This window comes from Schistocerca nitens, chromosome 1 (assembly GCF_023898315.1).
Source record: "Schistocerca nitens isolate TAMUIC-IGC-003100 chromosome 1, iqSchNite1.1, whole genome shotgun sequence".
NCBI lineage: Eukaryota > Metazoa > Arthropoda > Insecta > Orthoptera > Acrididae > Schistocerca > Schistocerca nitens.
The window spans coordinates 1321322304-1321336884 of NC_064614.1; positions in this window are offsets into that span (position 1 = coordinate 1321322304).

The window sequence follows — 14581 nt, forward strand, 5'->3', positions numbered from 1 at the left end:
CTCAAATCATAGACGGTAGGAGGACTCAGTCTTCCTGTACTTAAGTCGGCATTGTGTCTCTTACATTTAATTCCGATGCAATATCTGTGTTTCATCGTCAATGGGAAAGGCCAAGGGATACAGTAAACCTGCAGAGGTGCATCGGAACGTAAAACTGGTGACACAGGAAACGCTCAAAACATAGACAGTAGGAAGACTCAGTCTTCCTGTACTTAAATCGGCATTGTGTCTCTTATATTTATTTCCGATGAAATTTCTGTGTTTCATCGTGAATGGGAAGGTCCAAGGGATATAGTAAACCTGCAGAGGTGCATCGGAAAGTAAAACTGATGACACAGGACACGCTCAAATTATAGACAGTAGGAAGACTTAGTCTTCCTCTACTTATGTCGGCATTGTGTCTCTTATATTTAATTCCGATGCAATTTCTGTGTTTCAACGTCACTGTGATGGTCCGAGGGATACAGTGAACCTGTAGAGGTGCATCGGAATGTAAAACTGGTGACACAGGAAACGCTCAAATCATAAACAGTAGGAAGACTCAGTCTTCCAGTACTTAAGTCGGTATTGTGTCTCTTATATTTATTTCCGATGAAATTTCTGTGTTTCATCGTGAATGGGAACGTCCAAGGAATATAGTAAACCTGCAGAGGTGCATCGGAAAGTAAAACTGATGGCTCAGGATACGCTCAAAACATAGACAGTAGTAAGATTTAGTCTTCCTGTACTTAAGTCGGCATTGTGTCTCTTATATTTAATTTCGATGCAATTTGTGTGTTTCATCGCCAATGGGAAGATCCAAGGGATACAGTAAACATGCAGAGGTGCATCGGATTGTAAAACTGGTGACACCGGAAACGCTCAAAACATTGACTGTAAGAAGACTGTTTTCTTGTACTTAAATCGGCATTGTGTCTCTTATATTTAATTCCGATGCAATTTCTGTGTTTCTGTATCCCTTGGACCTTCACAGTGACTGTGAAGGTCCAAGGGATACAGTAAACCTGTAGAGGTGCATCGGAATGTGAAACTGGTGACACAGGAAACGCTCAAATTATAGACAGTAGGAAGACTCAGTCTTCCTGTACTTAAGTCGGCATTGTGTCTCTTATATTTAATTCCGATGCAATTTCTGTGTTTCATCGTCAATGGGAAGGTTCAAGGGATACAGTAAACCTGCAGAGGTTTATCAGAATGTAAAATTGGTGACACAGGAAACGCTCAAATCATAGACAGTAGGAAGACTCAGTCTTCCTGTACTTAAGTCGGCATTGTGTCTCTTATATTTAATTCCGATGCAATTTCGCGTTTCATCGTCAATGGGAAGGTCCAAGGAATACAGTAAACCTGCAGAGGTGCATCGAAATGTAAAACTAGTGTCACAGGAAACGCTCAAAACATAGACAGTAGGAAGACTCAGTCTTCCTGTACTTAAGTCGGCATTGTGCCTCTTACATTTAATTCCGATGCAATATCTGTGTTTCATCGTCAATGGGAAAGTCCAAGGGATACAGTAAACCTGCAGAGGTGCATCGGAATGTAAAACTGGTGACACAGGAAACGCTCAAAACATAGACAGTAGGAAGACTCAGTCTTCCTGTACTTAAGCCGGCATTGTGTCTCTTATATTAAATTTCGATGCAATTTGTGTGTTTCATCGCCAATGGGAAGGTCCAGGGGATGCAGTAAACCTGCAGAGGTGCATCGGAATGTAAAACTGGTGACACAGGAAACGCTCAAAACATTGACTGTAAGAATACTGTTTTCTTGTACTTATGTCGGCATTGTGTGTCTTATATTTAATTCCGATGCAATTTCTGTGTTTCATCGTCACTGTGAAGGACCAAGGGATACAGTAAACCTGTAGAGGTGCATCGGAATGTAAAACTGGTGACACAGGAAACGCTCAAATTATAGACATTAGGAAGACTCATTCTTCCTGTACTTATGTCGGCCTTGTGTCTCTCATATTTAATTACGATGCAATTTCTGTGTTTCATCGTCAATGGGAAGGTCCAAGGGATACAGTAAACCTGCAGAAGTGCATCAGAATGTAAAACTGGTGACACAGGAAACGCTCAAAACATAGATAGTAGGAAGACTCAGTCTTCCTGTACTTAAGTCGGCATTGTGTCTCTTATATTTAATTCCGATGCAATTTCTGTGTTTCATCGTCAATGGGAAGGTCCGAGGGATACAGTTAACCTGCAGAGGTACATCGGAATGTAAAACTAGTGACACAGGAAACGCTCAAAACATAGACAGTAGGAAGACTCAGTCTTCCTGTACCTAAGTCGGCATTGTGTGTCTTACATTTAATTCCGATGCAATTTCTGTGTTTCATCGTCAATGGGAAAGTCCAAGGGATACGTTAAACCTGCAGAGGTGCATCGGAAAGTAAAACTGATGACACGGGACACGCTCATAACATAGACGGTAGGAAGAATTAGTCTTCCTGTACTGAAGTCGGAATTGTGTCTCTTATATTTATTTCCGATGAAATATCTGTATTTCATCGTGAATGGGAAGTTCCAAGGGATATAGTAAACCTGCAGAAGTGCAACGGAAAGTAAAACTGATGACCCAGGAAACGCTCAAAACATAGACAGTAGGAAGACTTAGTCTTCCTGTACTTAAGTCGGCATTGTGTCTCTTGTATTTAATTCCGATGCAATATCTGTGTTTCATCGTCAATGGGAAAGTCCAAGGGATACAGTAAACCTGCAGAGGTGCATCGGAATGTGAAACTGGTGACACAGGAAACGCTCAAAGCATAGACAGTAGGAAGACTCAGTCTTCCTGTACTTAAATCGGCATTGTGTCTCTTATATTTATTTCCGATGAAATTTCTGTGTTTCATCGTGAATGGGAAGGTCCAAGGGATATAGTAAACCTGCAGAGGTGCATCGGAAAGTAAAACTGATGACACAGGACACGCTCAAAACATAGACAGTAGGAAGACTTAGTCTTCCTGTACTTAAGTCGGCGTTGTGTCTCTTATATTTAATTCCGATGCAATTTCTGTGTTTCATCGTCACTGTGAAGGTCCGAGGGATACAGTCAACCTGCAGAGGTGCATCGGAATGTAAAACTGGTGACACAGGAAACGCTCAAATTATAGACAGTAGGAACACTCAGTCTTCCTGTACTTAAGTCCTCATTGTGTCTCTTATATTTAATTCCGATGCAATTTCTGTGTTTCATCGTCAATGGGGAGGTCCAAGGGATACAGTAAACAAGCAGAGGTGCAACGGAATGTAAAACTAGTGACACAGGAAACGCTCAAAACATAGACCGTAAGAGGACTCAGTTTTCCTGTACTTAAGTCGGCATTGTGTCTCTTATATTTAATTTCGATGCAATTTGTGTGTTTCATCGCCAATGGGAAGGTCCAGGGGATGCAGTAAACCTGCAGAGGTGCATCGGAATGTAAAACTGGTGACACAGGAAACGCTCAATACATTGACTGTAAGAATACTGTTTTCTTGTACTTAAGTCGGCATTGTGTGTCTTATATTTAATTCCGATGCAATTTCTGTGTTTCATCGTCAATGGGAAGGTCCAAGGGATACAGTAAACCTGCAGAAGTTCATCAGAATGTAAAACTGGTGACACAGGAAACGCTCAAAACATAGATTGTAGGAAGACTCAGTCTTCCTGTACTTAAGTCGGCATTGTGTCTCTTATATTTAATTCCGATGCAATTTCTGTGTTTCATCGTCAATGGGAAGTTCCAAGGGATACAGTAAACCTGCAGAGGTGCATCGGAATGTAAAACTAGTGACACAGGAAACGCTCAAAACATAGACAGAAGGAAGACTCAGTTTTCCTGTACTTAAGTCGGCATTGTGTCTCTTAATTCCGATGCAATTTCTGTGTTTCATCGTCAATGGGAAGGTCCAAGGGATACAGTAAACCTGCAGGGGTGCATCGGAATGTAAAACTCGTGACACAGGAAACGCTCAAAACATAGACAGTAGGAATACTCAGTCTTCCTGTACTGAAGTCGGCATTGTGTCTCTTATATTTATTTCCGATGAAATTTCTGTGTTTCATCGTGAATGGGAAGGTCCAAGGGATATAGTAAACCTGCAGATGTGCAACGGAAAGTAAAACTGATGACACAGGAATCGCTCAAAACATAGACCGTAAGAAGACTCAGTCTTCCTGTACTTAAGTCGGCATTGTGCATCTTATATTTAATTTCGATTCAATTTGTGTGTTTCATCGCCAATGGGAAGGTCCAGGGGATACAGTCAACCTGCAGATGTGCATCGGAATGTAAAACTGGTGACACAGGAAACGCTCACTACATTGACTGTAAGAAGACTGTTTTCTTGTACTTATGTCGGCATTGTGTCTCTTATATTTAATTCCGATGCAATTTCTGTGTTTCATCGTCAATGGAAAGGTCCAAGGGATACAGTAAACCTGCAGGGGTGCATCGGAATGTAAAACTCGTGACACAGGAAACGCTCAAAACATAGACAGTAGGAAGACTCAGTCTTCCTGTACTTATGTCTGCATTGTGTCTCTTATATTTAATTCCGATGTATTTTCTGTGTTTCACCGTCAATGGGAAGTTCTAAGGGATAAAGTAAACCTGCACAGGTGCATCGGAATGTAAAACTGATGACACAGGAAACGCTCAAAACATAGACAGTAGGGAGACTTAGTCTTCCTGTACTTAAGTCAGCATTGTGTCTCTTATTTTTAATTCCGATACAATTTCTGTGTTTCATCGTCAATGGGAAGGTCCAAGGGATACAGTAAACCTGCAGAGGCGCATCGGAATTTAAACCTGGTGACACAGGAAACGCTCAAAACATAGACCGTAAGAAGGCTCAGTTTTCATGTACTTAAGTCGGCGTTGTGTCTCTTATATATAATTCCGATGCAATTTCTGACTTTCATCGTCAATGGGAAGGTAAAAGGGATACATTAAACGAGCAGAGGTGCATCGGAATGTAAAACTGATGACACAGGAAACGCTCAAATCATAGACAGTAGGAAGACTCAGTCTTCCTGTACTTAAGTCGACATTGTGTATCTTATATTTAATTCCGATGCAATTTCTGTGTTTCATCGTCAATGGGAAGGTCCAAATGATACAGTAAACCTGCAGAGGCGCAATGGAATTTAAACCTGCTGACACAGGAAACGCTCAAAGCATAGACAGTAGGAAGTCTCAGTCTTCTTGTACTTAAGTCGGCATTGTGTCTCTTATATTTAATTCCGATGCTATTACTGTGTTTCATCGACAATGTGAAGGTGCAAGGTATACAGTAAACCGGGAGAGGTGCATCGGAATGTAAAACTGGTGACACAGGAAACGCTCAAAACATAGACCGTAAAAAGACTCAGTTTTCTTGCACTTAAGTCGGCGTTGTGCCTCTTATATTTAATTCCTATGCAATTTCTGTGTTTCATCGTCAATGGGAAGGTCCAATGGAAACAGTAAACCTGCAGAGGTCCATCGGAATGTGAATGTGGTGACACAGGAAACGCTCAAAACATAGACAGTAGGAAGACTCAGTCTTCCTGTACTTAAGTCGGCATTGTGCATCTTATATTTAATTTCGATGCAATTTGTGTGTTTCATCGCCAATGGGAAGGTCCAGGGGATACAGTAAACCTGCAGATGTGCATCGGAATGTAAAACTGGTGACACAGGAAACGCTTACAACATTGACTGTAAGAAGTCTGTTTTCTTGTACTTAAGTCGGCATTGTGTCTCTTATATTTAATTCCGATGCAATTTCTGTGTTTCATCGTCACTGTGAAGGTCCAAGGGATACAGTAAACCTGCAGAGGCGCATCGGAATTTGAACCTGGTGACACAGGAAACGCTCAAAACATAGACCGTAAGAAGACTCCGTTTTCATGTACTTCAGTCGGCGTTGTGTCTCTTCCGCTCTTCCGATGCAATTTCTGATTTTCATCGTCAATGGGAAGGTGAAAGGGATACAGTAAACCAGCAGGGGTGCATCGGAATGTAAAACTGATGACACAGGAAACGCTCACATCATAGACTGTAGGAAGACTCAGTATTCCTGTACTTAAGTCGGCATTGTGTCTCTTATATTTGATTCCGATGCAATATCTGTGTTTCATCGTCAATGGGAAGGTCCAAGGGATACAGTAAATTTGCAGATGTGCATCGGAATGTAAAACCGGTGACACAGGAAACGCTCAAAACATTGACTGTAAGAAGACTCTTTTCTTGTACTTATGTCGGCATTGTGTCTCTTATATTTAATTCCGATGCAATTTCTGTGTTTCATCGTCAATGGGAAGGTCCAAGGGATACAGTAAACCTGCAGAGGTGCATCAGAATGTAAAACTGGTGACACAGGAAACGCTCAAAACATAGACAGTAGGAAGACTCAGACTTCCTGTACTGAAGTCGGCATTGTCTCTCTTATATTTATTTCAGATGAACTTTCTGTATTTCATCGTGATAGGGGAGGTCCAAGGGATATAGTAAACCTGCAGAGGTGCAACGGAAAGTAAAACTGATGACACAGGAAACGCTCAAAACGTAGACCGTAAAAAGACTCAGTTTTCTTGCACTTAAGTCGGCGTTGTGTCTCTTATATTTAATTCCGATGCAATTTCTGTGTTTCATCGTCAATGGGAAGGTCGAATGGAAACAGTAAACCTGCAGAGGTCCATCGGAATGTGAAACTGGTGACACAGGAAACGCTCAAATCATACACAGTAGGAAGACTCAGTCTTCCTGTACTTAAGTCGGCATTGTGCATCTTATATTTAATTTCGATGCAATTTGTGTGTTTCATCGCCAATGGGAAGGTCCAGGGGATACAGTAAACCTGCAGATGTGCATCGGAATGTAAAACTGGTGACACAGGAAACGCTTACAACATTGACTGTAAGAAGACTGTTTTCTTGTACTTAAGTCGGCATTGTGTCTCTTATATTTAATTCCGATGCAATTTCTGTGTTTCATCGTCACTGTGAAGGTCCAAGGGATACAGTAAACCTGCAGAGGCGCATCGGAATTTGAACCTGGTGACACAGGAAACGCTCAAAACATAGACCGTAAGAAGACTCCGTTTTCATGTACTTCAGTCGGCGTTGTGTCTCTTCCGCTCTTCCGATGCAATTTCTGATTTTCATCGTCAATGGGAAGGTGAAAGGGATACAGTAAACCAGCAGGGGTGCATCGGAATGTAAAACTGATGACACAGGAAACGCTCACATCATAGACTGTAGGAAGACTCAGTATTCCTGTACTTAAGTCGGCATTGTGTCTCTTATATTTGATTCCGATGCAATATCTGTGTTTCATCGTCAATGGGAAGTTCCAAGGGATACAGTATACCTGCAGAGGTGCATCCGAATGTAAAACCGGTGACACAGGAAACGCTCAAAACATAAACAGTAGGAAGTCTCAGTCTTCCTGTACTTAAGTCGCCATTGTGTCTCTTATATTTAATTTCGATGCAACTTGTATGTTTCATCGCCAATGGGATGGTCCAGGGGATACAGTAAACCTGCAGATGTGCATCGGAATGTAAAACTGGTGACACAGGAAACGCTCAAAACATAGACAGTAGGAAGACTCAGTATTCCTATAATTAAGTCGGCATTGTGTCTCCTATAATTAATTCCGGTGCGATTTCTGTGTTTCATCGACAATGGGAAGGTCCAAGGGATACAGTAAACCGGCAGAGGTGCATCGGAATGTAAAACTGGTGACACAGGAAACGCTCAAAACATAGAAAGTAAGAAGACTCAGTTTTCTTGTGCTTAAGTCGGCGTTGTGTCTCTTATATTTAATTCCGATGCAATTTCTGTGTTTCATCGTCAATGCGAAGGTCCAATGGATACAGTAAACCTCCAGAGGCACATTGGAATGTAAAACTGGTGACACAGGAAACGCTCAAAACATAGACAGTAGGAATACTTAGTCTTCCCGTACTTAAATCGGCATTGTGTCTCTTATATTTAATTCCCATGCAATTTCTGTGTTTCATCGTCAATGGGAAGGTCCAAGGGATATAGTAAACCTGCAGAGGTGCATCAGAATGTAAAACTGGTGACACAGGAAACGCTCAAAAAATAGCCAGTAGGAAGACTCAGTCTTCCTGTACTTAAATCGGCATTGTGTCTCTTATATATAATTCCGATGCAATTTCTGTGTTTCATCGTCAATGAGAAGGTCCAAGGGTTACAATAAACCTGCAGAGGTGCATCGGAATGTAAAACTAGTGACACAGGAAACGCTCAAAACATAGACAGTAGGAAGACTCAGTCTTCCTGTACTTAAGTCGGCATTGAGTCTCTTATATTTAATTCCGATGAAATTTCTGTGTTTCATCGTCATTGGGAAGGTGAAAGGGATACAGTAAACGTGCAGAGGTGCATCGGAATGTAAAACTGGTGACACAGGAAACGCTCAAAGCATAGACAGAAGGAAGACTCAGTCTTCCTGTACTTAAGTCGGCATTGTGTCTCTTATATTTATATCCGATGAAATTTCTGTGTTTCATCGTGAATGGGAAGGTCCAAGGGATATAGTAAACAAGCAGAGGTGCATCGGAATGTAAAACTGATGACACAGGAAACGCTCGAAACATAGACAGTAGGAAGACTCAGTCTTCCTGTACTTAAGTCTGCATTGTGACTCTTATATTTAATTCCGATGCAATTTCTGTGTTTCATCGTCAATGAGAAGGTCTAAGGGATACAGTAAACCTGCACAGGTGCATCGGAATGTAAAACTGATGACACAGGAAACGCTCAAAACATAGACAGTAGGAAGACTCAGTCTTCCTGTACTTAAGTCGGCATTGTGTCTCTTATATTTATATCCGATGATATTTCTGTGTTTCATCGTCAATGGGAAGGTCCAAGAGATACAATAAACCTGCAGAGGTGCATCGGAATGTAAAACTGGTGACACAGGAAACGCTCAAATCATAGACAGTACTAAGACTCAGTCTTCCTGTACTTAAGTCGGCACTGTGTCTCTTATATTTAATTCCGATGCAATTTCTGTGATTCATCGTCACTGTGAAAGTCCAAGGGATACAGTAAACCTGCAAGGTGCATCGGAATGTAAAACTGTTGACACGGGAAACGCTCAAAACATAGACAGTAAGAAAACACAGTCATCCTGTTCTTAAGTCGGCACTGTGTCTCTAATATTTAATTCCGATGCAATTTCTTTGTTTCATCGCCAATGGGAAGTTCCAAGGGATACAGTAAACCTGCAGAGGTGCATCGGAATTTAAACCTGGTGACACAGGAAACGCTCAAAACATAGTCAGTAGGAAGACTCAGTCTTCCTGTACTTAAGTCGGCATTGTGTCTCTTATATTTAATTCCGATGCAATTTCTGTGTTTCATCGTCAATGGGAAGGTCCAAGGGATACAGTAAACCTACAGAGGTGCATCGCAATGTAAAACTGGTGACACAGGAAACTCTCAAAACGTAGACAGTAGGAAGACTCAGTCTTCCTGTACTTAAGTCGGCATTGTGTCTCTTGTATTTAATTCCGATGCGATTTCTGTGTTTCATCGACAATGGGAAAGTCCAAGGGATACAGTATACCGGCAGAGGTGCATCGGAATGTAAAACTGGTGACACAGGAAACGATCAGAACATAGACCGTAAGAAGACTCAGTTTTCTTGCACTTAAGTCGGCGTTGTGTCTCTTATATATAATTCCGATGCAATTTCTGTGTTTCATCGTCAATGGGAAGGTCCAAGGGATACAGTACACATGCAGAGGTACATCGGAATGTAAAACTGGTGACACAGGAAACTCTCAAAACATAGACAGTAGGAAGACTCAGTCTTCCTGTACTTAAGTCGGCATTGTGTATCTTACATTTAATTCCGATGCAATTTCTGTGTTTCATCGTCAATGGGAGAGTCCAAGGGATACAGTAAACCTGCAGAGGTGCATCGGAATGTAAAACTGGTGACACAGGAAACGCTCAAATTATAGACAGTAGGAAGACTCAGTATTCCTGTACTTAAGTCGGCATTGTGTCACTTATATTTAATTCCGATGCAATTTCTGTATTTCATCGTCAATGGGAAGGTCCAAGGGATACAGTGAACCTGCAGAGGTGCAGCAGAATGTAAAACTGGTGACACAGGAAACGCTCAAAACATAAACAGTAGGAAGACTCAGTCTTCCTGGACTTAAGTCGGCATTGTGTCTCTTACATTTAATTCCGATGCAATTTCTGTGTTTCATCGTCAATGGGAGAGTCCAAGGGATACAGTAAACCTGCAGAGGTGCATCGGAATGTAAAACTGGTGACACAGGAAACGCTCAAAACATAGACAGTAGGAAGACTCAGTCTTCCTGTACTTAAATCGGCATTGTGTCTCTTATATTTATTTCCGATGAAATTTCTGTGTTTCATCGTGAATGGGAAGGTCCAAGGGATATAGTAAACCTGCAGAGGTGCAACGGAAAGTAAAACTGATGACACAGGACACGCTCAAAACATAGACAGTAGGAAACCTCAGTCTTCCTGTACTTAAGTCGGTATTGTGTCTCTTATATTTAATTCCGATGCAATTTCTGTGTTTCATCGTCACTGTGACGGTCCGAGGGATACAGTCAACCTGTAGAGGTGCATCGGAATGTAATACTAGTGACACAGGAAACGTTCAAATTATAGACAGTAGGAAGACTCAGTCTAACTGTACTTAAGTCGGCATTGTGTCTCTTATATTTAATTCCGATGCAATTTCTGTGTTTCATCGTCAATGGGAAGGTCCAAAGGATACAGTAAACCTGCAGAGGTGCATCAGAATGTAAGACTGGTGACACAGGAAACGCTCAAAACATAGACAGTAGGAAGACTCAGTCTTCCTGTACTTAAGTCGGCATTGTGTCTCTTATACTTAATTCCGATGCAATTTCTGTGTTTCATCGTCAATGGGAAGGTCCAAGGGATACAGTAAACCTGCAGAGGTGCATCAGAATGTAAAACTGGTGACACAGGAAACGCTCAAAAAATTGCCAGTAGGAAGACTCAGTCTTCCTGTACTTAAATCGGCATTGTGTCTCTTATATTTAATTCCGATGCAATATCTGTGTTTCATCGTCAATGAGAAGGTCCAAGGGTTACAATAAACCTGCAGAGGTTCATCGGAATGTAAAACTAGTGACACAGGAAACGCTCAAAACATAGACAGTAGGAAGACTCAGTCTTCCTGTACTTAAGTCGGCATTGTGTCTCTTATATTTAATTCCGATGCAATTTCTGTGTTTCATCGTCAATGGGAAGGTCCAAGAGATACAATAAACCTGCAGAGGTGCATCGGAATGTAAAACTGGTGACACAGGAAACGCTCAAATCATAGACAGTACTAAGACTCAGTCTTCCTGTACTTAAGTCGGCACTGTGTCTCTTATATTTAATTCCGATGCAATTTCTGTGATTCATCGTCACTGTGAAGGTCCAAGGGATACAGTAAACCTGCAAGGTGCATCGGAATGTAAAACTGTTGACACGGGAAACGCTCAAAACATAGACAGTAAGAAGACTCCGTCATCCTGTTCTTAAGTCGGCACTGTGTCTCTAATATTTAATTCCGATGCAATTTCTGTGTTTCATCGCCAATGGGAAGTTCCAAGGGATACAGTAAACCTGCAGAGGTGCATCGGAATTTAAACCTGGTGACACAGGAAACGCTCAAAACATAGTCAGTAGGAAGACTCAGTCTTCCTGTACTTAAGTCGGCATTGTGTCTCTTATATTTAATTCCGATGCAATTTATGTGTTTCATCGTCAATGGGAAGGTCCAAGGGATACAGTAAACCTGCAGAGGTGCATCGCAATGTAAAACTGGTGACACAAGAAACGCTCAAAACGTAGACAGTAGGAAGACTCAGTCTTCCTGTACTTAAGTCGGCATTGTGTCTCTTGTATTTAATTCCGAAGCGATTACTGTGTTTCATCGACAATGGGAAAGTCCAAGGGATACAGTAAACCGGCAGAGGTGCATCGGAATGTAAAACTGGTGACACAGGAAACGCTCAGAACATAGACCGTAAGAAGACTCAGTTTTCTTGCACTTAAGTCGGCGTTGTGTCTCTTATATTTAATTCCGATGCAATTTCTGTGTTTCATCGTCAATGGGATGGTCCAAGGGATACAGTACACATGCAGAGGTACATCGGAATGTAAAACTGGTGACACAGGAAACTCTCAAAACATAGACAGTAGGAAGACTCAGTCTTCCTGTACTTAAGTCGGCATTGTGTATCTTACATTTAATTCCGATGCAATTTCTGTGTTTCATCGTCAATGGGAGAGTCCAAGGGATACAGTAAACCTGCAGAGGTGCATCGGAATGTAAAACTGGTGACACAGGAAACGCTCAAAACATAGACAGTGCGAAGACTCAGTCTTCCTGTCCTTAAATCGGCATTGAGTCTCTTATATTTATTTCCGATGAAATTTCTGTGTTTCATCGTGAATGGGAAGGTCCAAGGGATATAGTAAACCTGCAGAGGTGCATCGGAAAGTAAAACTGATGACACAGGACACGCTCAAAACATAGACAGTAGGAAGACTCAGTCTTCCTGTACTTAAGTCGGTATTGTGTCTCTTATATTTAATTCAGATGCAATTTCTGTGTTTCATCGTCACTGTGACGGTCCGAGGGATACAGTCAACCTGTAGAGGTGCATCGGAATGTATAACTAGTGACACAGGAAACGCTCAAATTATAGACAGTAGGAAGACTCAGTGTAACTGTACTTAAGTCGGCATTGTGTCTCTTATATTTAATTCCGATGCAATTTCTGTGTTTCATCGTCAATGGGAAGGTCCAAGGGATACAGTAAACCTGCAAAGGTGCATCAGAAAGTAAAACTGGTGACACAGGAAACGCTCAAAACATAGACAGTAGGAAGACTCAGTCTTCCTGTACTTAAGTCGGCATTGTGTGTCTTATATTTAATTCCGATGCAATTTCTGTGTTTCATCGTCAATGAGAATGTCCAAGGGATACAATAAACCTGCAGAGGTGCATCGGAATGTAAAACTAGTGACACAGGAAACGCTCAAAACATAGAGAGTAGGAAGACTCAGTCTTCCTGTACTTAAGTCGGCATTGATTCTCTTATATTTAATTCCGATGCAATTTCTGTGTTTCATCGTCAATGGGAAGGTGCAAGGGATTCAGTAAACGTGCAGAGGTGCATCGGATTGTAAAACTGGTGACACAGGAAACGTTCAAATCATAGACAGTAGGTAGACTCAGTCTTCCTGTACTTAAGTCGGCATTGTGTCTCTTATATTTAATTCCGCTGCAATTTCTGTGTTTCATCGTCAATGGGAAGGTCCAAGGGATACAGTAAACCTGTAGAGGTGCATCAGAATGTAAAACTGGTGACACAGGAAACGCTCAAAAAATTGCCAGTAGGAAGACTCAGTCTTCCTGTACTTAAATCGGCATTGTGTCTCTTATATTTAATTCCGATGCAATTTCTGTGTTTCATCGTCAATGAGAAGGTCCAAGGGTTACAATAAACCTGCAGAGGTGCATCGGAATGTAAAACTAGTGACACAGGAACGCTCAAAGCATAGACAGTAGGAAGACTCAGTCTTCCTGTAATTAAGTCTGCATTGTGACTCTTATATTTAATTCCGATACAATTTCTGTGTTTCATCGTCAATGGGAAGGTCTAAGGGATACAGTAAACCTGCACAGGTGCATCGGAATGTAAAACTGATGACACAGGAAACGCTCAAAACATAGACAGTAGGGAGACTTAGTCATCCTGTACTTAAGTCAGCATTGTGCCTCTTATTTTTAATTCCGATGCAATTTCTGTGTTTCATCGTCAATGGGAAGGTCCAAGGGATACAATAAACCCGCAGAGGTGCATCGGAATGTAAAACTGGTGACACAGGAAACGCTCAAATCATAGACAGTACTAAGACTCAGTCTTCCTGTACTTAAGTCGGCACTGTGTCTCTTATATTTAATTCCGATGCAATTTCTGTGATTCATCGTCACTGTGAAGGTCCAAGGGATACAGTAAACCTGCAAGGTGCATCGGAATGTAAAACTGTTGACACGGGAAACGCTCAAAACATAGACAGTAAGAAGACTCAGTCATCCTGTTCTTAAGTCGGCACTGTGTCTCTAATATTTAATTCCGATGCAATTTCTGTGTTTAATCGTCAATGGGAAGTTCCAAGGGATACAGTAAACCTGCAGAGGTGCATCGGAATTTAAACCTGGTGACACAGGAAACGCTCAAAACATAGACAGTAGGAAGACTCAGTCTTCCTGTACTTAAGTCGGCATTGTGTCTCTCATATTTAATTCCGATGCAATTTCTGTGTTTCATTGTCAATGGGAAGGTCCAAGGGATACAGTAAACCTGCAGAGGTGCATCGGAATGTAAAACTGGTGACACAGGAAACGCTCAAAACATAGACCGTAAGAAGACTCAGTTTTCTTGTACTTAATTCGGCGTTGTGTCTCTTATATTTAATTCCGATGCAATTTCTGTGTTTCATCGTCAATGGGAAGGTCCAAGGGATACAGTAAACCTGCAGAGGTCCATCG